This window comes from Heptranchias perlo, chromosome 12 (assembly GCF_035084215.1).
Source record: "Heptranchias perlo isolate sHepPer1 chromosome 12, sHepPer1.hap1, whole genome shotgun sequence".
NCBI lineage: Eukaryota > Metazoa > Chordata > Chondrichthyes > Hexanchiformes > Hexanchidae > Heptranchias > Heptranchias perlo.
The window spans coordinates 37,777,835-37,799,425 of NC_090336.1; the positions used below are offsets into that span (position 1 = coordinate 37,777,835).

Sequence of the window (21,591 nt, forward strand, 5' to 3'; positions counted from 1 at the left end):
TACACCAGTGGTGAAGGAAGTGAATGTTTAGGGTGGTGGATGGGGTGCCAATCAAGTGGGTTCTTTTGTCGTGGATGGTGTCAATCGTCTTGAGTGTTAATAGAGCTGCACTCATCTACGCAAGTGGAGAGTATTCAATCACACTCCTGACTTGTGCCTTGTAGATGGTGGAAAGGCTTTGGGGAGTCAGGAGGTGAGTCACTCGCCGCAGAATACCCAGCCCCTAACCTGCTCTTATAGCCACAGTATTTATGTGGCTGGTCCAGTTAAGTTTCTGGTCAATGGTGACCCAGGATGTTGATGGTGGGGGATTCGGTGATGGTAATGCCGTTGAATGTCAAGAGGAGGTGGTTAGACACTCTCTTGTTGGAGATGGTCATTGCCTGGCACGAATGTTACTTGCCACTTATGAGCCCAAGCCTGGATGTTGTCCAGGTCTTGCTGTATGTGGGCACAGACTGTTTCATTATCTGAGGGGTTGCAAATGGAACTGAACACTGTGCAATCATCAGCAAACATCCCCATTTCTGACCTTATGATGGAGGGACAGTCATTGATGAAGCAGCTGAAGATGGTTGGGCCTAGGACACTGCCCTGAGGAACTCATGCAGCAATGTCCTGGGGCTGAGATAATTGACCAACAACCACCAAAACCATCTTCCTTTGTGCCAGGCATGACTCCAGCCACTGGAGAGATTTCCCCCTGATTCCCATTGACTTCAATTTTACCAGGGCTCCTTGGTGCCACACTCGGTCAAATGCTGCCTTGATGTCAAGGGCAGTCACTCACCTCTGGAATTCAGCTCTTTTGTCCATGTTTGGACCAAGGCTGTAATGAGGTCAGGAGCTGAGTGATCCTGGCAGAACCCAAACTGAGCATCGGTGAGCAGGTTATTGGTGAGTAAATGCCGCTTGATAGCACTGTCGACGACACCTTCCATCGCTTTGCTGATGACTGAGAGTAGTCTGATGGGGCGGTAATTGGCCAGATTGGATTTGTCCTGCTTTTTGCGGACAGGACATACCTGGGCAATTTCCGCATTGTCGGGTAGATGCCAGTGTTGTAGCTGTACTGGAACAGTTTAGCTAGAGGTGCGGCTGGTTCTAGAGCACAAAGCTTCTACACTACAGCCAGGATGCTGTCGGGGCCCATAACCTTTGTTGTATCCAGTGCACTCAGCCGTTACTTGATATCACATGGAGTGAATTGAACTGGCTGAAGACTGGCTTCTGATATCGGGAGCAGGCCGAGATGGATCATCCACTCGGCCCTTCTGGCTGAAGATGGTTGCAAATGCTTCAGTCTTGTCTTTTGCATAGATAATCAATAGGAAGCACTAGTATAAATAATCAAGCATCAGCAACAAGTACTTTAACTATAAAAAGGAATAAATGTTGGCACTTTAATCGTATAATATGGGTAAAGCAGATGTGGATTACAATATTCAATTTATCAACACGACTTTGTTGTTCATGAGATATATGGTCACGTCATTCACTGAATGCATGCCATTCTATTTAACTTCTTCATCCCACAAACCCCTACATCCAAATAAGGATTTGTACAGAATAAACTTGTATTTACTTTGTAAAGAGGAGGAGAAATATTATAAGACACATTGCAAACTGTGGAAAATAAAAGCATTCATCCTCTGCAATCAGATCATACACAAACAAGTGAAGTTGCTAATTGAGATAAGAAGGTTTGGAAAATTACGGCATTTCATAGACAAGGCATCATTTCTGTTCGCATCTCAACAAAAAAAAAACACATTCCTCCGACATCGTTGAGAGATAGCTCTACACTTTTCTTCCACCCTAGATTCGTTACATTAAGTTCTTGCACTAGGCCATGCAAAACTTTGAAGTCTTAACTTTTTCTCTCTAACTTACCATTGCTGCTGTGAATCAAAGCCTCCAACTTAAGCAAGTCAGCAGTAGCAAGGCAATTTTTCCCCTCCTGTATTCAGGCAAAAAAACGAAGCAGTTACTCGTTTGCTATGGATAGGGAGCTTGGATCCAACGTCTGAAGGAAGCTTTGGCTTCTGCACACTCGGTTGGGAAAGCTTGCAACGTCATCGCATGCCTGCACTCCGATTGTCACTGAGGAAAGAAACCAGTCCGCAAGCGCCAGCGGAACTGAGGTAACCAAACTGAACAAAGCAGTCATAAAAACGAGGGTTGCTGCATTTTAAACTGATGCAAATAAATAAATGCATGGGATGAGGAGTCTTCAAAACCTCTCCTTCATCTCTAATTTCCAAGCGATTGCATTTGCAACGCATGACAATTACGTACATGAATAATAATTGCAGCACGTCTGAACCGGACGCATACGTATCCCTCTTTGCCGATGCTACATTTCTGTTCTTGGCGCGGCTTTAACCGGGGCCGCGTGCGTGCACGCGCGCTGCCAGCAAAGTTCACGGTAAGAGATTGTGACTGGCTATTAGAGTGAGCTGCATCAGTCGTGTAGTCATGTTTCTGTTAATTGAAAAAAAATTAAATTGAGGAAAATTAACCAGTAGCCCCCCCCCCCTATATGCTAAATTTTAACTTTGGTTCATTTTAAATTAGTATGAAATCCACAATATATTTTATTAAATTAAGAAGACCCATTTTGAGATAGGCAGTTTGGAAGGATGCCCATGTTTGAATAGTCATGCTGCCTTTTTCTGAATGTGCTCTCAGGAGTGCTAATGATTTACTGCTCGTGTGGATATTCTGTTAATTGGGGACAGCCCTGATTTTTCCAATTTGGAATCATTAACAGCAATGAGGGAAACTACAAGTTGCGGTTACTACTGGTTTGGCGCCAGAAGTTTTGTTTACAAAAATATCCCCCTTTACAAGGCCTGAAGTCTTGTCCTCATATGAACATTCAAACATATGATGCAGGATTGCTTCATAACAGTGTTTGATGTAAAGGAAACTCTCATCTTGACTTGGTAATGGTAAGCGATTCTGCCAGAATACAGAAAACGGGAATTGTAGCACCTCTGGGTAATGTAATAAGCTTGACATGATTTGGATTGAACACACTGCCACAATGACAATACATTTAGATAGCACCTTTAACATAAGGAATGGCTCAATGCACTTCTAAAGAAAAATGGAAAACACTGTTTGGGATTTTTGTTGCATAGTTCAGGTGAAGAGATGGCTGACAGTCGAGGAAGAAGGGGCACCTACTGCCTTAATGCGATTTGATGGAAATCTTGCTCGAACAAGTGCAACTCGGGAGGGACCTCTTTTTGCAAATTGGGCATCATGTTGGTAAGATGGTGCAGCCTAGAGTTTGACCAGAGGTGGCAGACTCCATAAATGCCGCAGCATTGTCCAGAGAAGATGAATCTCATCCTTCCTGGCGTTTTGATGCTTCAGAAATCTCCTAGGCTGTCACAGTCTCCAGGGTGTTCTGCATTTCATGAGAAACTTCTGCAATGTGTTGCAGATGCGAGTAATGGACTCATCCCACTGTCTCCACTGCCTGCACATGAGATCTTGTGCTCCGAATCATTGATCTTTTTAAGACTGGGCCTCTGAGATCTGGATCGCTAGGTTCCTCAGTTGAGGTTGGTCATTTCCTCACCCTCTGTGGAGGAATGGCATGCTCCCCCTCTTCCACTTCCAGGTCATCGTGCTCAGTAGGACTCGGTGACTCACTAACTACTTTCTCCCGGGTATATCCGGGCTGTTGCTGCGGCAGATAAGATGCCATTACAGAGTTGGTGAGAGGATGGGTCAAAAGCTGTGGAACTTGATAAGCCTGGTTATTCATCTGAGCAGCTGGCCTCTTCCTTTCAAAAACACGGAATCTTCTTTAGTTGTTTAAACATTGACATCACTCCTTGAAGAAATAGTGGCTGAGCGCACAGCCATTGCTATATTTTGACAATCCACATAAAGGTGAAAGGACCTCTGCTTCTCCTTGCCCTGCCTTTAATAATCCAATCTTGGCAGCTTGCTTTCTATTTCCCCATCTCTTAGAGCTTCTCCTGTTTGTCCTCATGCGGACTTAATGTTTTCAAGTTTGATGTTCCTCCTCCAATAGATGTTGTTTGGCACCGGTTCTGTGCGACCTTTTCCTTTGTCATGAGAGAATGCAGAGTTAAAACAATGTGACTTGCTGTGACCCAATATTTCTGCATGAATACCATTGTTATCAGGCTCCCTTTAAACTCCTCTGCTTCAAGACTAGCAAAACCCATTGTTGCATGCATTGTGAGTTCTCAAAGTGGTTTAGATTTAACATGGTGCATTATTGTATCCAAAGACTCCCTGTGAATAGGTCAGTTTTCCTGTCACCTGGGTGATGCGACCAAGAGGGCATGAGAGCTAAGGAGGTTTGTCAGGCCTCTTTCCTTCCCACCGGATGTGCATGGGAAACAGTGCCTTCAATTACTTTGGCCATCTTTGAGGTTATTAAACTTCTTGCTGAATTGTGTTGCAGTTCATGGGCTGTCATTGCCTCTGCCACCTCCCTCCAAAACATTTGGACCATCCTCTTATGGGCTTTCTGCCCTCAGTTCCCAGGAGACCTTCTCTTCTGGATCATATTTCTGCAGGAAGGACATCCACCGAAGCATAAATAAACCAGGGACATCTTCCTGCTCCTGACCCCATCAGTGATGATCCTTCCTCAGTCACTGCTGCACTGATCTGTTGCTCACTGCCAAAAAACGTGTGCCCTTTTAATCAGCAGCAATGATTTCAATGTTGCAGCACCACTGACTGTTCCTTCCCTTACAGCAGCAGTGAAACAATAGGCAGTGGTTTTACTGCTGACATCCCACAGAAATATTGAGGCCAGTCCAGGAAACTTGAGCAGGATGGTGATGTGATCATAGGAGGTTTGTGGAGTCCCGTCCCATTGTTAACCCACCAATGGGAAAATAATCCAATCCTTTCTGTCTTGATATAAGGACCTGAGTATAATGTAATCCACTCCTGCCTGTCTAGAATGGTCTTTGATATTCAAAGAGAATGTCGTGTCTTTGTTTATGATTTTGTAAATACTCCTTAATCGTGTCAAAATTGGTTTAATTCTTCAGATGCATATAGTTGCTTAGGATCAAGCTGTTTGTATTGCCTATCAAATGGTAGGAGAGGCACTTCCACATGATAGACATAACTAATTTTGATCACCAGGCTGTTTATTGCTTTTGTTTACAATGGCTGATTTTGCAAGGCCCCACCCAGTGGCACTGAGCCTCATTGGTAGTGGTAGGGGGCCAAAAAATCAGGTGTGGTAGGGTGCAGGTCTGATTTGCTACTCTTTGTATTTTGCTGTGCCAATTTCAGTGGGGGGAGGCAGAATAAGGCCACACTGTCAATTTATACCTGTCCCATTCAGAATCTTGCAACTTCAGGAGAGGCTGTGTCCACAGCAAACACCTTATCCAAATGGGCGCATGGCAGTCCTGGAACTTGTCCTGCTCAAGCAAGCTGGTGAAGTCTGTTCTTATTTGCAATGCTGGTGAAGTCTGTTCTTATTTGCCTTTTTAATTATATTTTGTTGCATTTTGAACCATGCATTAGTTGCTTTTTTTGGATTGCCCACCATTTTTGCGATTTTTGTAGCATTTACCAGCAGGACCTCCAACTCTTTAGCATGAAAGGGAACAGTGTTGCCCACAGATCTCTGCTGTGAGCAATTTGTTCACTTTTCCACCAATGCACCTTTTGCTTTAATGGGGAGCTGCAGCCCCTTAAGAGCTGCTGCCTCAGTAGATTTTATGTTCCTCAGCCAAGTGTGCTACAAGCCGAAGTTTTTGGGCATATTTTTCCATGTACCAGTGGGATATTCAAATTAGGGGAGGGACTCCTATCAGAAAATTTGGTATGGCCAGATCTATGACCTGCAAGTGCAGGTGAGCCGGTGCTATTGGTGAACTGAGCCCCAATTTTGCTTTTCTCGCAGAATCTCACATGAATTTCCTTGGGGTTTCTGCCAGATTCCTGCCATACCTCTGTTGTGAGAGCAGTAGAACCCATTGCAAAATAGCAGGGATCTGGTTGTGCCAGGTCTCCATTGTTTCCGGGATTTTACGGATCCTCCATCATCACAATAAATGGGAGGATACTGAGAGGTGTAGAGGAACAGAGGGACCTTGGAGTGCTTGTCCACAGATCCCTGAAGGTAACAGGATAGGTAGATAAGGCGGTTAAAAAGGTATACGAGATATTTTCCTTTATTAGCCAAGGCATACAATATAAGAGCAGGGAGGTAATGCTAGAACTGTGTAAAACACTAGTTAGGCCACAGTCTGAGTACTGCATACAGTTCTGGTCACCACATTACAGGAAAGATTATTGGTCAGAACATTGAATGCAGGAGTTGGGATGTCTTGTTGAAGTTGTACAGGGCATTGGTGAGGCCACACTTGGAGTACTGTGTACAGTTCTGGTCACCCTATTATAGAAAGGATATTATTAAACTAGAAAGAGTGCAGAAAAGATTTACTAGGATGCTACCGGGACTTGATGGTTTGACTTACAGGGAGAGGTTAGACAGACTGGGACTTTTTTCCCTGGAGAGTAGGAGGTTTAGGGGTGATCTTATAGAAGTCTATAAAATAATGAGGGGCATAGATAAGGTCGATAGTCAAAATCTTTTCCCAAAGGTAGGGGAGTCTATAACGAGGGGGCATAGATTTAAGGTGAGAGGGGAGAGATACAAAAGGGTCCAGAGGGGCAATTTTTTCATTCAAAGGGTGGTGAGTGTCTGGAACGAGCTGCCAGAGGCAGTAGTAGAGGCGGGTACAATTTTGTCTTTTAAAAAGCATTTGGACAGTTACATGGGTAAGATGGGTATAGAGGGATATGGGCCAAGTGCAGGTAATTGGGACTAGCTTAGTGGTATAAACTGGGCGACATGGACATGTTGGGCCGAAGGGCCTGTTTCCATGTTGTAACTTCTATGATTCTATGATTCTATGAAGATGTGATTGCACTAGAGAGGGTACAGAGGAGATTTACAAGGATGTTGTCAGGACTGAAGAATTTTAGCTATGAGAAAAGATTGGATAGGCTGTGGCTGTTTTCTTTGGAACAAAGGAGACTGAGGGGAGATTTAATTGATGTGTATAAAATTGAGGGGCCTAGATAGAGTGGACAGGAAGGACCCATTTCGCTGAGCAGAGAGATCAATAACCAGGGGGCATAGATTTAAAGTAATCGGTAGATGGATTAGCGGGGAGCTGAGGAAAAATTTTTTCACTCAGAGGGTGGTAGGGGGTCTGCAACTCACTGCCTGAAAGGGTGGTAGAGGCACAAACCCTCATCACATTTAAAAATACTTGGATATGCACGTAAAGTGCTGTAACCTATCAGGCTATGGACCAAATGCTGGAAAGTTGGATTAGGCTCGATAGCACTTTTTCGTCCGGCACAGACATAATGGGCCAAATGGCCTCCTTCTGTGCCGTAAATTTCTAATTCTATGATTCTATGACCGCCCCCCCCTCCCCCCTTACAAGACAGATGTCAGTGGGTGGAGCCAGGTGCCGGATTTTTCAGCTACTTGGAGCAGGTGGGTTCGGGAGATATGTCCCAGTGGCATCGTCTCCCGCCAGCCCCATGTAAATAAGGTGTCCTCTCACTGACCCCACAGACTCTGGCAGGGTCAACGCACCAACAAACATAATGCCTGCATAACCACAGGGATCACGGTCTGCAGACTTTTGGGGCCCACTTATATGAAAATAAGAAATGTATAACAAACTGAGTTATAGGGATAAAACCCCGTAACTGAATTTGGATACATAATTCCTTACAAGATTCTAACTAAGTTAGTACAACATATACGCCTCACAGGGTAGAAGCTGATGCCCTCTTGAGACCAATGGCAAGAGCTCCAGTGGAAGTAACCCTATCACATATAGTACCAGTGCTCATGCCTTCTGAGGGAGTGGAACTTTTCTAATAGGCATTTCACTGTATGTCTCCAATGAAAAATATTGCTAGTGACAAATAACAGTGACATTTGTTGTTGGGTGTGCCATCTTTAGTCTTATCTCAGGTGGACAGACCTCCACTTTCATGATGTGCTTTCACCATTGCTGGCCTGTATGGACCTCATCTGACATCAACAAAGATTCCAGCCAGACTCTGAAAGTTGCGACTGTCGACTCTTTAATATGTACAGTTGTCCGATTGTTGCAGAATCTGCTCTGCAATATAACTGGGTGATTTAGTACCAACGGTAGCTGGCATAATTCTGGACAACTTCTAGTGTAAAAGGGCCATTGGACGAAGTGGTGGCTGCTCATTACAAGTTAACTGCTCAAGTCGAGTAGCACTTTACTTTTCCGATTATTTTTCAACTGAAAAGTTAGAATTGAGAGGAGAATGGTTCATACCAGTTTTACTATTTAAAAAAAAAGCAGTCTGAACATTTACATAAGATTGCACAAGAACAACAGTGAAAGCAACACAAATTCCAGGAACTTTCAGTAATGACTCAGCCGAGAAACCCAGAACACGAAGGAATGTTGGATCTTCTAAACCACATTAGGAGTCAGGCAGCATACCTTGTTCAGTACAGTTGATAATCAGGAAGGAGTTCCACACCTCATTCAGTAATTCATGGGTGTTGCAACAGTAAAAATTTTGTGTTTATATAGTGGAGGAGTTCGGACTGTAGGAATATTAATACAAATTGACTAATCCTGCAGAACAACAAACTGACTCAAGTTCTTTACTTTGGCTAAACATAAACATAGTGTATGTATAGAGCACTTTTTTTGAAACAGCCACAGCTAACTAGAGCCATGTGGCAGTGGTGCTGAGTGCTATCTCTCTCACCCCCAGGACAATGGAACAGTACCGCAAAAAGTTTATTGAGGTGATGAGGGCAGCCAAGGTATGATAGCATAGTGATTATAGTACTGGATTAGCAACCCAGAGGTGCTGGGGTGGCCTGTTGCGCCTCCACAGGCAGCTCGGCCAAAGGACGCATGCAATTTCAAGCCACCGGGCTGCCAGCAGAACTCGGGTAACTCCCGGGAGGGGGGAGCGATTGTGGCTGGCAGTCGAAAGTACCCTTCTTGCATGCTGCAACTTACTGATCCAACCTCTTGGGGTACAGGGTCCTTTTAGCATTTGTCCTTCCACTTACATCCTCAATCTGTTATCACCTGGGAGATTCCCTTCAGATGCTTAACTTCACCCACTGCTATTAATATTGTTCCAGCAGAAACTGGAATACAATGCCGAGGAGAGGCAGGCCACTGGTGGTGGACCCAGAACATAGGAGAGCGAACACATTTCAAGGAACGGGCTATTAAGATCCAGGTGAAACAAGTGTCTTTGGCCATCAGCGATGGTTTGACCAGTGCTAGCTGCAGGTGGCTGGGTGTTAAGCAGCACTTGTTCCTATTACAACATTTTAAAGGACCAACTGCCATAGAACTCCAGGCTATCTGTATCTTGTCATCATCTCAAAGTGTTGCACATTGATACTTACCTGATTTTAGAGCACGGGAATCGCCCACAGTGGCCGGGTATAAAGAGAGTGGAGAGAGCAGAGCGGAGAAAGCACGGGAATCCCCTCATGGCCGTGTATAGAGAGCGCGCGGGATTTCCCCCACGGCCGTGTATAAAGAGAGCGGAGAGAGAGCGCGGGATTCCCCCCACGGCCGTATATAAAGAGAGCGGAGAGAGAGCGCGGGATTCCCCCCACGGCCGTATATAAAGAGAGCAGAGAGAGAGCGCGGGATTCCCCCCACGGCCGTATATAAAGAGAGCAGAGAGAGAGCGCGGGATTCCCCCCACGGCCGTGTATAAAGAGAGCAGAGAGAGAGAGCGCCGGACTCCCCCCACGGCCGTGCATAAAGAGAGCAGAGAGAGAGAGCGCGGGACTCCCCCCACGGCCGTGTATAAAGAGAGCGGACAGAGAGTGTGGGACTCCCCCCACGGCCGTGTATAAAGAGAGCGGAGAGAAAGAGAAAAAAAAATCAAGGTGTGACGCCACAAGACAGCAGGTAGGTGAATGGTTGGTGATTATTACCACTTATTTTGCTCTCTAAGCTAAGGCAGTGGTTTAAACTAAAGAGCTGGGAAACTTGCTACTACTTTAGTCAGACAGGCATGGGGACCCAGGATGCAGTGGTGGAGGAGCCTCAGCCTTTGACCTTGTCCAACAGGTACGTGTACTTGCTACCTGTGTGGATGAGAACAAAGACTGCAGGGAGGATGGGCAAAATGACCACGGCACCGTGATATAGGAGGCTATTCAAGTTGGGGGAGTGAAAAGGAATGTGGTAGTGGTAGGCGATAGTATAGTCAGGGAGATAGACACTGTTCTCTGCGGCCACAACCGGGCGTCCCGAAGGCTGTGTTGCCTGCCCGGTGCCAGGGTTAAGGATATCTCCTCGCGGCTGGAAAAGAACTTGGAGGATGAGGGGGAGGATCAGGAAAAAAAAGTTAAAAGTTAAAATTAAAGGCGCTGTTTCTGAATGCATGAAGCATTCGTAACAAGATAAGTGAATTAAAGGCACAAATAGAGATAAATGGGTTTGATCTAATAGCCATTACTGAGACGTAGGGTGACCAAGGTATTCCAGGGTACTTGACTTTCAGAAAAGATAGGCAAATTGGAAAAGGAGGGGGAGGTAGCCCTGATAATAAAGGATGAGATAAAGATAGTAGTGAGAAAGGATCTTAGCTCAGAAAATCAGGATGTGGAATCAGTATGGGTGGAGCTAAGAAATAACAAAGGGGCAGAAAACACTGCTGGGAGTAGTTTACAGGCCCCATAACAGTAGTTACAGTGTTGGACAGAGTATAAATCAGGGAATTAGAGGAGCATGTAACAAGGGTAATGCAATAATCATGGGGGACTTTAATCTTCATATAGACTAGGCAAACCAAATTGGCAAAAGTAGTTTGGAGGACGAGTTCATGGAATGCATCCGACTCAGTTTTCTAGAATAATATGTCGAGGAACCAACTAGGGAATGGGCTATTTTAGATCTAGTATTGTCTAATGAGACAGAATTAATTAGAAATCTTATAATAAAGGATCCTCTGGGGAAGAGTGATCATAATATGATAGAATTTCATATTGAGTTTAAGAGTGATTTAGTTAAGTCCTAAACTAAATAAGGCCAATTATTTAGGTATGAGGGGCGGGTTGGCTAAGGTAGATTGGGAAATTAGATTAAAGGATATGACGGTAGATAAGCAATGGCAAACATTTACAGAAATAATTCATAATTCTCAACAAATATACATACCCTTGAGGAATAAAAACTCCATGGGAAAGGTGATCCAACCTTGGCTAACTAGAGAAGTTAAGGATAGTATTAGATTAAAAGAAGAAGCTTACAATGTTGCCAAAAAGAGTAGTAAGCCTGAGGATTGGGAGGATTTTAGAAATCAGCAAAGGATAATCAAGAAATTGATAAAGAGGAGAAAATTGAATATGAAAAGTAAACTAGCGACAAATATAAAACCAGAACGTAAGAGCTTCTACAAGTATATAAAAAGGAAGAGATCAGCAAAAGTAAATGTGGGTCCCTTAGAGGCAGAGACAGGAGAAATTACAATGGGGAATAAGGAAATAGCAGAGACGTTAAACAAATATTTTGTATCTGTCTTCACGGTAGATGAAGGTTACCTTCATCTTCAAAGGTTACAAAAAACATACCGGAAAAAAATGGGGAACCAAGGTCTAATGAGAGTGAGGAACTTAAAGTAATTAAGATTAGTAAAGAAAAAGTATTCGAAAAATTAATGGGACTAAAAGCTAACAAATCCCCTGGCCTACATCCTAGGGTTTTAAAAGAGGTGGCTGCAGAGATAGTTGGTTTTGATCTTCCAGAATTCCCTTGATTCTAGAACGGTCCCCGTGGTTGGGAAGGTAGCAAATGTAACCCCACCATTTAAGAAAGGAGGGAGAGAGAAAACAAGGAACTATAGGCCAGTTAGCCTAACATCAGTCGTAGGGAAAATGCTAGAATCTATTATTAAGGATGTAGTAACAGGGCACTTAGAAAATCACAATATGTTTAGGCAGAGTCAACATGGCTTTATGAAAGGGAAATTGTGTTTGACAAATCTGTTAGTGATTTTTGAGGGTGTAACTAGCGGAGTAGATAAGGGGGAACCAGTGGATGTAGTATACTTGGATTTTCAAAAGGCATTCAATAAGGTGCCACATGAGGTTGTTACACAAGATATGGGCTCATGGGATTAGGGGTAATATATTAGCATGGATTGAGGATTGGTTAATGAACGGAAAACAGAGAGTAGGAATAAACGGGTCATTTTTGGGTTGGCAGGTTGTAACTAGTGGGGTGCCCCAGGGATTGGTGCTTGGGCCTCAGTTATTTACAATCTATATTAATGACTTAGATGAAGGGACCGAGTACAATGTATCCAAGTTTGCTGGCGATACAAAGCTAGGTGGGAAAGTAAGCTGTGAAGAGGATGCAAAGAGTCTACAAAGGGATCTAGACTGGTTAAGTGAGTGGACAAGAAGATGGCAGATGGAATATAATGTGGGGAAATGTGAGGTTATTCACTTTGGTAGGAAAAATAAAAAAAGTGAAAATTTTTTAAATGGTGAGAAACTATTAAATATTGGGGTTCAGAGGGATTTGGGTGTCCTTGTACACGAAACACAGAAAGTTAACATGCAGGAACAGCAACCAATTAGGAAAGCAAATGGTATGGTAGCCTTTATTGCAAAGGGGTTGGATTACAAGAGTAAGGAAATCTTGCTGCAATTGTACTTGCCTTAGAGGCGGTGCAGCGAAGGTTCACTAGATTGATTCCTGGGATGAGAGGATGTCCTATGAGGAGAGATTGAGTAGAATGGGACTATACTCTCTGGAGTTTAGAAGAATGAGAGGTGATCTCATTGAAACATCTAAGATTCTGAGAGGGCTTGACAGAGTAGATACTGAGAGGATGTTTCCCCTGGCTAGACCGTCTGGGACTAGGAGATATAGTCTCAAGATAAAGACACTTAGGACTGAGATGAGGAGGAATTTCTTCACTCAGAGGGTTGTGAATGTTTGGAATTCTCTACCCCAGAGGGCTGTGGATGCTCAGTCGTTGAGTATATTCAAGACTGAGATTGATAGATTTTTGGACACTAAGGGAATCAAGGGATATGGGGAACAGGAGGGAAAGTGGAGTTGAGGTGAAGATCAGCCATGATCTTATTGAAAGGCGGAGCAGGCTCAAGGAGCTGTATGGCCTACTCCTGCTCCCATTTTTTATGTTCTTATGTTCTTTCTCTTCCTCCTGTAGGGGAACAGAAAAGAAGGAAGAGAGTGATGAAAATGATGATGACGAGGAGGACATGGAAATGAAACAAAGTCCTTATGTGTTGCTGGATGTTGGTGCAATTTGGGTGCCATCTTAGTGCCCTGAACTCTGAGGAATCCAGCACCATGATAGAACTGAATAGTCCTATCATACTGCTGCTTAGGGAGTCATCCCAAAATGAATGAATTCCCCAGCTCTCCTGGAGATGGTATCAGTGACCTGGTCTATGCGTGGAGGGCTCCTTGGTTGATGTTGTATAAGTCCCTGCTTGCAGTTTGGAGGGTGCCTGTGGCATAAAAGTTGAGAGGTGTGCTGACTATGACAGTCACAGACAGAAGAGTTCCATTACTTGACCGGGGCTGCAGGTCATCACGCAGGATGTGATGTAGCTCATCTAGGGCTTCCTTAATGAAGCAATATTGCTGAAGGCAGAGCTTCTCACTCAGTCCATCACAAGAGCTGCAGTGCTTATCATTTTGGGGGGAGGGTTTAACAGCAGGTTAGATGCATCCTTCTTTGATCCTACCTCACTGTCTTTTGTTCTTTTTGGTTCCCCCTTCTCCTCAATCAGGACAGCAAAGAAGGGAAAGCCATGCTGCTCTATGATGCCCTTACTGTAATTGGAGGCCGAAGACATGCTGGTGACCAGAGAGCACCTCACTCCAGCAGTTTAAAGTGCAGCTCAGCAGCTCACCAAATCAACAAAAACAAATTTCCAAAATATGCGGGTAAACCTGAGAAATCGGCAAAAGTTTACGACAATAAGCACCTTTAAATGAATCAGTTCTGACAAACAGACAGTTCATGAGACGTTTATGCCTTATTTATATTCATACAAATTACACTGACAGAAATGATGTCTAATGGGAGTATAAGTGACAGGAATTTCAACATCTTACACAATGGATGTAATTTACATGTGCACACTGGTGAAGTGGTGCATGTAGGAGTTAGGCCCTCCCACCGGGACCTGAAATTTCAGCAGCAAAAGAAATGGGTGTAACATTGGCAGAAATAGGTCAAACTGCCCAAAAATCTGACCGTTAAAATTTTGTTATGGCTACATTATGTTCCTATCCCGTCAAAAGCAGTGCAGATTTTTGACCCCCAACTTTCCAGCTGTAAATTGACGGGTAGCAAACTTAATCCCTAATTAATTGTTCTGCAATTTAAATGGGTTTTCCCAGGTTTATCTTGTCCTGTCATTTCTTTCTACTGATCCTATGCTAATCATTCTTATTTTTCCATGATTTCCTTTCGCCAGTTCCACAATAATTCCTCTTAACTTGCACTTATATAGCACCTTTCCGTAACAGAAACATCCCAACATGCTTTAAAGGTTATTTGAGGGACTTGAGCAGGAAGGGGGAGAAAATTAAGAGAGAGGTGGCAAAATAATGGTAAAAAAAGGTAAGTTTTGAGGAGGCTTTAGAAGGTCAGGATATACTGTTTATTATTGAAGACCCTGTTATCTAGTGCTGTATGTGAGTGTTCACACTGTAAAACTGATTTCATTGGAATACTGAAGTACGAGCCATCATAACTCAGAAGTGAACCCTTTGCCTCTGAACCATACAGACTAGGAACATCCCAGGGCCAAACCCTGAGTAAGCTGATCTCAGCTGGGATAGTGGTACGGGTGCTACAGTTGTGCTCAGTGCCCCAGGTTAAGGAGGGGAACTATTCCAGGTTTCTGCTCTTGACTGCTGTACAGTCATTCCTGCTGGAAGTGTACATGTCTGCATATTGGGTAAAAAGAGGATTCAGCTTGGCTGTGATGCCCATGTGATGGAAGCAGAGCTTTATCATTTAAAATTTCTGGATTATGTGTGTTTAATATGAAACTTTTTAGTCCAGAATATTATGATTTAAAAAAGTTGACTTCAATTTCCTGTATTTTTAAAACGTTTCATTTGTGAAGAAAGGACAATACCCAATTTTTGTCCAGGGATACATACTTTTCTTTGGGAGGCTATATGGACCACTGGTTTCGCAGAGGGAAGTCAGTACATGTACTCACACATTATTGCATCATGTTTTTGAAATGTTCAATATACGTAAAACTTGTAGACACCAGATGGGCATATAAATGGAAAAGAAAATCGAGCAGTGTATAAAACGGTGATGCACAAACTGTGTACCGTGCTTTGATTTCCCTGTTGACTATCCTAGATTTCTGTTGCAATGGAAAACTGAGAGATAGTAATCAGTGGTGCAACACCCTCAGTCTTGCCAATACCATTTTGGATGTGGCAAGATGGTAAGTCAGCAAAAGTATCTAAAGAAAAAAGTAATTAATTTACAAACGTAGGCCTAGAAATTCAGCTGCGTAGCGAAGCGGCCTACTAAGACCCCAATATGGCGGGCAGGAAGAGCGCGCACACTTTCGGCCAGCAGTGCGCCACCTGCCATATTGGTACAGGAGGTCGCGCTGGGGGCAGGAACACACGCTGGCAGCGTTGTAAGTGAAGAATAATATCTTTAAATTAGAGTCATGTGTTTCTTGCAGGACCCGTTTTCCATTTTGGATGGCCCCAGCACTTCACTTGCCATGTGCTGACCTTGCACAGCATAACGTGGCGCTAATCAGCAGGAAGGCCCCCATCACCCATTTTCGGGTGCGATTGGATTTCCAGGCCTCAGAGTTCAATAGGGTGAGAACTTCTGAGAATTTTTTAGGCTCATAACCAGAATGCAAATAACCCTTTAAATTTCCACTGCAATATCATTGCTCTCAGTCCTCCATCACAACTTTATGGCCCCTCACATGAAAGCACCCCAGAAATTACTGTCATTTAGATAGTGATTTATGTCAGTGTTAACGCTGATATAAATAACCTAGATCAAAGCTATTCCAATGTGTGTGCATATTTATAGTTTGTGTGTATGGTTTGAATGCTTGACTGTCAGTACTAGAGGAGACAGGTGAGCTGTTGTTTGGCAGATTGGGAGTGGCTTTCTGCAATACCAGCTGTCTTTATCTGCCACAGATGATAGAGCTTGACGTCAGTTCCTTAATATTTTGTTTAACTTTGACCTAAGGCGTTGTCACTCCTCTTTCTAATTTTCGTAACAATGAAACAAAATTCAGTTAAATATCCAGGCTTAGTTGCTTTTCTGGTAAAATTTGTGCTGCATTTATTTGTTAGCTATAGAATAACGAATAATCAGATATAAATTACAAGGTTGTATGCGAATCATGATTATGTTTGTTACCAAAGTCACGCAGTGAGACATTAATTCAATTGTGTGATTTTTTTTATATGTTCAAAATTACAACATACATTTCCTAATGTCATCAGGTGATTGTCTTGATGTTGTGGCATTCATAAAAGGGCGTTCACCTCCTTCAGCTGAGATAGACTGTCTTCCATTGTCTACTGCAATTGCTCAATGTTTCCAACTTCAACAGAACCAGAAAACAGACAGCTTTTATTCACAAAACTTCCTAGTTCTGAAAAATTGAGGAGCATAATATCCCATCCACATCTGAAAGGGTGGTGGATCCAAACTGAACTGCAGTGACGGACACTACCTGAAGCCACCATAGTGGGCCATGTCAGGCTGGAGAAGTGTCTACTGACGCATTTGGATGTCACTCTGGAAAGCCAACATTTTCAGTATTGGTCAGTAATGATGCCTTGATGCTGACTGATGTTGGAGAAGAAATATCTCAGTATCAATTGGAACTGGCATGTCCAAGTTATGATGTGGGACACTACAAAGGTGGAAGGCTTAAAAAGGTCCCATCCAACTCAGCCTGATCCATACCATCGAGGTCCAGGCAGAAAGTAACTGTCAGTGACAGAAGCACTGAGGCTGATCTCCTGCTGACAGTCAGGGATGGTTGCATGCACCAGAGTTTGACCAGTACTGACATAGTTGATCCTAAGTGGTGCAGAACTATGTTCTAGGATGGGACATGATAGTGGGCCTGGCTAGTTTCAGTATCACTGTGTATAGCAGTCAGTGCCTTTTTATGAGTGGGACCATGGTCAGTGCTTGGACAGGCCTGATTGGTGCTGGCTAAGTCAAGCAGAACTTTTCAGTTTTTACATACAGGTTGACCTGTAACTTTCAAAGCCATTCTGTTTTGTTACAGCTGAAAAGCCCAGGCAGATGTCATAAGTTCCTCTGTTGAACTTTGATCCCAGACAGCGAAGTGAACAGCCGTGGCTGCCAACCGTGGTGACCACGAGAATCTTTCACAGTGTTTGAAGTTCCCGTATTGAGGATGAAGATTTTCAAAAGAAATTGAAAAATCACAACCATTTAATTTCTACTTTAAGAAGAATTATTGTGAAAACGATGCTCTGCAGAAATGAAGAGCTGGAACCAGTGATGTGGCAACAAACCCAATTTGGAAAACAGGTGCAGTACCTGCATGTGAGTGTTGAATATTTACTCTGTGCAGGATAAATGAACTGACACTGCAGGGCGGGACTTATTTAAAGCACAGGAATCTCACAAAGTGCTTTAAAGGGAGTGTTTTAAAGTGTTTTCGCTAGATTGTTGAGGCCTGGTGCCAGTCCAATCTAGCAGTTTGTGGACAATGCATTCTGTAGAAAAATGAAAAACCTGAGTATGGTGGAGTACATCTGAGTACACTGGAGCATACTGTGCTGGTATAAAATTGATTACAATGCCTCAACGTAAACCAGAGATTTAATAGGATGTGTTTTTCTATCAATATAAGACCGTGAGAGGCAGTTGCAGAGTAAAAATCACTTCACATTGCTGCAGTCTCAGTTACACTCCTGATAATCAAGGTTGCTGGTTAATTGCAATTTTGTATCAGCCTCAAAAAAACATGGTTATGAGTAGAGTGTGTTACCCTCTAATATGATGCCATCTGTTAGTAATGTGATCCACTGTATTTAATTTCCAGTTATATGATTACTGCACAGCATAAAACATCCATTTCTTCTGGCTGTCAAAAGAAAGAAGGAAAGTAACAAGAAGTCCCAAATATACAGGACAGTCGACTCCATTCAATGCAAAAGTGTATCTGCTGAAAATTCCAAAGGCAACATGCAGATAATATTAAAAATGGAGGTTTTACCCAGCTTGTGAAGGTAATATGTTTCAGCTCATTGTAGATCATTTATTAAATCAAGATGGTGAAAATGCCAGTCTCCTTATCTGACAAGTGAAAGGGATGATGTTATTTATATGGAATGAAAATTATAAAACACCTTAAAATGGGTTAGAGATCCAGAAAATGGGCTTATTCCTGGAGAAGGATTAGTGTGTTGGTGGTACATTTGTCTGGTAGGTCAAATTTTAAGGTTTTTTGTTTATTACTTTGTATCTGTTAGTGAGCCACTATGCCTGTCTGCATTCAATAAGTAACATGATTTGATTTCAGTAGCATGTATCCATTGGTCTTCAGGACACACCTTATAGGAATGATCCAAGAGGCTTGTGATTTCATGGCACTGTGACATTAGAAGGGCCTTCCATGTGACTTTCTCCTGCTTTCATGCATTTATATAAGGCAAGGTCAGCTGCTGCAGCTTCAGGTTGCTTTCTTTCCCAGTCTCCTGGAATTATTCCACGTGCTCTTATTTGATGCCTGTGCCTGGAAGTTCTCCAGTAAGAGATCAGCAGAACCCCTAGATAAATTACTGAAAATGTCCTGTTATGCCTATTTCTCCTGGGTTTCCACCAATCTTCCACCGAGATAAAGGGATTTAAAAAGGTAGATACAGAGAAACTATTTTCTCTGGTAGGGGAAACCAGAACATGAGGGCATAATCTTAAAATTAGAGGTGGGCCATTTAGGAGTGAAATCTGGAAGTACTTTTTCACACAAAGGGTTGCAGGGTTAATTGAAATTTTCAAAACTGAGATGGATAAATTTTTGTTGGGTAAGGGTATCGAGGGAAATGGATTTGAGGTACAGATCAGCCAGGATATAATTGAATGTCAGAACAAACTTGTAGGGCTGAATGGTCTACGCTTATTCCTCTGAGATCGGGAAAACCCAAAAGAAATCCCCCCTCTCCGGTGTTTAAAGAAAATTACCTCAGAAATTAGTTGCTTTTCTCACTTTAGCAGTGGTGCAGTTTATTGCTTTCTTTTTCCTCCCCATAAAGTTTGAAAGGGGAATTTCCATGGAGCTGGTTCTGCTTTGCCACAATAACTATGGGCTCGATTTTCGCACCCGCGATCGGGTGCTTTGGTGGCGGGGGGGCTGCGAAAATCGGGGATTCCCGGGGCGGGTCGGGAGCCTGGCTCCAACCCGCCCACTTCCGGGTTTCCCACTGACGCGCTGACATGCACGCGCAGCCCCCGCATGTGGGACGCCCGCCGGCAATTAAAGCCGGCAGGGTGCCACTTAAAGTAATTGAACAGGTACTTCAGGTTGTTTACAGACCTGATTGACCTGTTATTATAGCAGGGATGGGATTTTGCAACTGACTGGGACTGTTTCCCGTCCTGGGGGAAACACTCCCAGTTCAAATGGACGTGTTGCAGCCATCAGCCTGTGGCAGCTGCAAAGGTTCATTTGACAGGTGGGGGGGGAGACCCTCACTCATTGCAGGAGGCCACTCTGTCACTTTGGACAAAGTTTGGCCTCCACCACCCTCCTCCTAACAATAAAATTCACCAACTTGCATATTTACCCCGGTGTCCAGACACATTTACCTACCTTGCGGACCCCCTCAAACGTACATCGTCCGGATGGGGGCCACCGTAGCTGCAGTCATGACCTCCTCGGAGGGCGAACAGCATCACCAGCCTCGCCGTCCACGCCGTCCACCTCTGACACATGGAGCTCCACAACACAGTGCTGTGACACATCCACCTGCACAGCAGGAGGGAGGGCAACCGCAGAGAGAGATGCATCGCAGAGGGCACTACCCTCGCCACAGGGTCCACAGACGGAGGCTCAGCTTCCTGGACCTCTCTGAGGAGCAGTGCACATGAAGGCTCAGAGTCACTCGACATGTAGTCGTGGACATCTGCAGCCTCCTTCATGCCGAGCTGCTCCCGGCTGGCCCGAGCACCATCTTCTTACCTGTCGCTGTCAAAGTCACCACTGCCCTCAACAACTTCTGCTCCGCATCCTTCCAGGGTGCCACCGGGGACATCGCCGACGTCTCACAGTCGTCTGCACAAAAGAGCCCTGCAAATACACCTACACCCACTCTGCAGTGACACAATGGGTGGCATCAGTTGTGGGTCTTCATTGTGATCTTCAGGAAAGGGCATTATTGCACAAACCAGACAAGATTCGCAAAGACGTGGCAGTAGTGGTGCCAATATAATATGTAATGTGAGTTGATCAGAAATTAAATATAAGTAAAAACCATGACAAACCCTCAAACACCCTTGTGCATCCCCTTCATGCTTCCTACTTTGTGATGCATGCCCTGTGGCTGCAGCACAGGTAGTGGCAGCTTGAGTGAGGCTGACTGTGAAAGAGATGCATGAGAGGGTGAGTATGAGATAGAGCCATGAGATTGTATGAGGATTGGATTGAGTGGTAGTGGCGGGTGAGTACTGGCGAGGTGAGTAAGTGCAGGTAAGATGAGGATGAGGTTTGAGTGGGTGTGAGGAGTGATGTGACAGAGTAGTGTTGGCTGTGCAGAAGGAGATGTGGGGTGGGGGCGGTGATGTGGCAGATAGAGTGTAGGGGAATGAGTAAGTGTACTCACTTTGTCTGACCTACTTAGGTCATTGCAGCGCCTCCTGCACTGTATGCAGGTGGGCGATATGTTGGTGGTGCAGGTGACCTCCTCTGCCACCTCGAGCCAGGCCTTCTTGGTGGCAGAGGCAGGCCACTTCCTCCTGCCTGCCAGGGGGGAAGATCTCTGTTCTCCCCCTCCTCCTCACCCCATCCAATAATACTTGGAGTGAGGCATCATTAAACCTGGGAGCAGCCTTCCCCCTGGGCTGCTCCGTGCTGTAATTTTTCCTCTTTCTTGCAGCATCTGTCAGTGGAGGACTGCCCCTTTAAATAGAGCTCCTCCAGCTGACAGACCTTACTGCACATGCGCAGTCCGCCCGCCGCACAGCTCAGCAGTGGGGAACCCGGAACAAGAGGTAAGTGGATCCAATCAGCCTGCAATTGCGTGCGGAGCAGACTGATTTCACCGGGCGCGTTACCCATGCGCCCAATCTACCCCCCGCCGTGAACCCACCGCCATGGTAATATCTGGCCCTTTGCTCAAATTGTGACAAAAACCCCTTTTACCTCCGCTGCACTTCCAGTAAAAGTTATGGCAGCAGAGCGGAAACAGCTCCAAGGAAATTTATGATCTTAGTTAATGTTTCTCTGCTCCACTCAGTTGAACCAGGCGG

General features: G+C 44.3%; 1 protein-coding gene and 1 long non-coding RNA gene across 6 annotated transcripts in view; one reads left to right on the forward strand and one right to left on the reverse strand.

Annotated features, from left to right (window-relative positions):
* LOC137327969 (uncharacterized protein C11orf24 homolog) overlaps positions 1-2,324 on the reverse strand; it is a 72,428-nt gene extending 70,104 nt beyond the window's left edge. For 4 of the 5 annotated variants that reach the window (XM_067993984.1, XM_067993983.1, XM_067993986.1 and 1 more), the window contains exon 1: positions 1,894-2,324. The gene's annotated coding sequence lies outside the window, so the exon portion shown is untranslated. The remainder of the gene's footprint in view (positions 1-1,893) is intronic. The other variant, XM_067993987.1, reaches the window with a different exon arrangement.
* Positions 2,166-18,351, forward strand: LOC137327970 (uncharacterized). The gene is made up of 3 exons (XR_010964579.1): positions 2,166-2,428; positions 17,384-17,667; positions 18,170-18,351. It is a non-coding gene; the product is annotated as an uncharacterized lncRNA (long non-coding RNA).
* Positions 18,352-21,591: the final 3,240 nt, after the last annotated feature.